Below are 3,431 nucleotides of genomic sequence, written 5' to 3'. Positions count from 1 at the left end.
AGGTACATCTCAGGTCATTCACACCAAGATGTACAATGACAGAGTCGTATTTGTACTTGTTCTGGAGTGACCTGAGTGCTTGTGTTATGTGGCGGATCCTGGCACCCGACAGGCAGCTAACTGTAACCTTCTCCTTGTCCAGCCTAGTTAGTGGGACATCAGTGTGCTTGACTATAGAGTTGCCTATCACTAGTGTGTTGGGTATGTTATTTTCCTTGAGGGCTGTGATTGCGTGGCACACTATGTGAAGTTTTCATGGTTGGTGATGGGTTGTGGAGGTTGTTTGGATATCTGCTTTGGAGGTCTCTGTTGCTTTTGCAGATTTTTTTATTTAGAGCCTCTGAGGATGTTTTTGTGTATTTATGTGTATTTGCCTGTGTTGGTTTGTTAGGTCTATGTGAGACTGGTGGTGTGTTGCAAGATTACCCTTCTCCTCTTGACAGTCAGTTACAGTCTGCGGTTGAGAGAGCTTTGCCTCCAGTCTGGATGTATAATTGCATCTCTCGCATATATTAGTGTTTGGTGGTAGGAGGAGAGGGTTGTCTGTGTACATGAGGCAGTTGTAACATTGCCTCAAAATGTCCAGATTCACCAGTTGGACTGGAGAGTATACCAGAAACTGCCCTTTGGACATGCCTGAATAGGTAGAGTGAGCTGTTTTTTCTGATTGACTGGTGTGGACGAATAGAGAGTCTTCTCCTTCTGGACAGTATAAGAGGGCTAGTGCTAGGGGTATTTAGTGCTTGTTATGAGCTTTAAGCAAGTGCTGGGTTGTAAAATGAATGGTTTGAGTGCTAAAGGTGAAGGTTCGTCTAGTTCCAAGGGAAAAACTGAAGAGTAGACTTTGTGGAGTCGGGAATAGTTTAACCCTAGCTAACCGGCACTGCCTGGCACGCAAAACTGCGGAAATGCGTTTTTTATATCAGAAAGATTAAAGAGGGGGGTGTGGCCAAGATGGGCTCTGAATAGCAGCAATTCTCTTCAGCTCTGTCTGTTTAAAATTTGTATGACAGGATTTTTATAGTAAATCTTATTAGAGGAACTTACAGTCTTCAGTAATAAATTCCTCTCATCTAGTTCTACGACTACATATAAAAATTCTGAAGAAATTTTTATTTTTTCCTGTCAAGAATACTTTGGATACTATATCTGTCTTCACTGACAACAGAATGGCTACATCAAAAGCAGTACATCAAGAATCTTCTCTAAAGAAGGACTTACATTCTTTACTCATTACTGTACAAGAATTATCTACCAAAATAGATACAATGGATTTAAAGATTGATATCTTTAAACAAGACTGCACTAAACAGATGGAAAAGATACACAAAGATCTGCAGTTACAAAAATCTCAAATTTCAGGTATTGAATTGGCACTAAATTACATTGACAGTAGAGTACATAAAGATGAGAATAATATAGACTTTCTAATAAAGCAAAATACATACCTACAATCCAAAGTGGATGATTTAGAAAACCGGTCTCGAAGAAACAACATCAGAATATTTGGCTTACCAGAAAACATAGAGGGAAACAATCTGTCAAAGTTCCTGACAACGTGGATACAAGAAGTACTAGACCTACCAGAAGCCTTGTCATATGGTATTGAAAGAGCACACAGATCTTTTGCTTCATCTAAAACAAGTAAGAATAACTCTCCTAAGTCTGTAATTGTAAAATTCTTATCTTCATATGACAAAGAACTAGTGCTAAAAACAGCTTGGGCAAAAGCTCCTATTAAATTAAATGACAACATCATTCGTTTTGATAATGATTACTCTTCAACAGTAATAGCAAAAAGAAAACTTTTCCTACCTTTAATCAAAGAACTCAAAAGGCACAAATAAAAACTCATCTTTTATTCCCAGCCAGATTAAAATTTTTTCTACAGGATGGTATCAAAACTTTTGATGATTTAGATACAGCCCTTAATTTTGTTAAGGCTAACAAAGTAATTGAAAAGCTAGAAGATATGGAATGGGCAAGTGCAAGTCTTAAAAGATTAGCTGAAAATGACAACTGGAAGTCAGTTGAAAAAAAAACGAAGCTAAAGAAATAAGGATTTGCTCCATTAATATGAAACTTTAAATCTAAACATAAGACTTTAAAGTAAATTCACAGTTGCAATCACAAGTAAGTGTAATATTCTCTTCTCCCTTTTTTCTTTTTTTACTGTACTAAATATATATGTGTGTTCATGTACTACATACTGTTAGCATAAATATGGTTATGTATGTTGAATGTGTTTAAAAATTTAATAAGAATACTATTGAAAATGTTCTTCTGGTTTAAATGAAAGACAAGGGGAAATGAAAACTGTTCGTATGATTTTGTGAAAAATAGAGAGATTGGAATGTGGACGTTAATGTAATTACGAATAATGTTAAGCTTTCAGGGCTAGGATGTATGTAGAAAGCATTCTGAATCTAATGTATTACTAATATCTATGCAAGATTAATGAGACTGCTTCTGTTTAATAATTATTACTTTAGCGATTGAACATACAATACGCGTATAGTCATTAAATGATGCATCTACATTTTAATATCTTGTTGATAACCCCTGAGAGACTCGTGCACTTTCCACCTTTTTTTTTTTTACATACCAGTTTTGACAGTTGTTCCACGCGGACTCAAGAGACTAAAAAAAAGAATTCAAGCATTATTTGTTCCCACTTTACTCAGAACAGCTTTGAAATCCAGCTCGAGAGGCTCCGTTCATTATAGGAAGAAGAAACATCCTGATGTCATCATTTTTGACTATGCGACACAATTTTTATGAACTTTAACCTTATGGGATAGTCGCACTGTCTTTTTAGAATGTTGAACCGCGGTCTCACCGCAAATAAGTATATAAACACAAATAAACAGTTTAAACACTTTCATACATATAAACACATACATAAAACATATTAATACACAATAATCTTCATTTTGTAATCCCCTACCTGCATTTGTAAATATAGTTAATATAAAAACTACACTATATCAGATAACTTTATATACAGTGCTAAAGTATACTAAATAACATAAATACATACTATGAAACATTCGTTGATTGTTAATGTATTTCACATAAACTTCATATATACAAAATTACTAAATGTCATATAAGAAAAAGAAATGCCAGCATATGTTTATGACAATCCTATCTGTAATTCTATGATTGTTAAACAGTTTATGAATAGTTTTAATTATGTTTCCTGTCTGTTGTAATTGCTTAACAATAACTGAACTTCAAGCACAGATATAGTAATTGGATATACTATATTAAATGTAATAGTAATTTAATGAATAGTTTAAAAGGGAAAGAGGGATAAAGGGAAGGAAATAGTGAAGAATATATAATTTTTTTTTCTCTTTCTTACAGAAAATAACACTTTTTGACAGTAGCTGAGTTATTGTTGCTATTTGTTAGGAGGATAATTTGAG

Source organism: Protopterus annectens, chromosome 5.part0 (assembly GCF_019279795.1).
Source record: "Protopterus annectens isolate FY-2018-M chromosome 5.part0, PAN1.0, whole genome shotgun sequence".
In the NCBI taxonomy this organism is placed as follows: domain Eukaryota; kingdom Metazoa; phylum Chordata; order Ceratodontiformes; family Protopteridae; genus Protopterus; species Protopterus annectens.
This window is presented reverse-complemented; position numbering follows the sequence as displayed.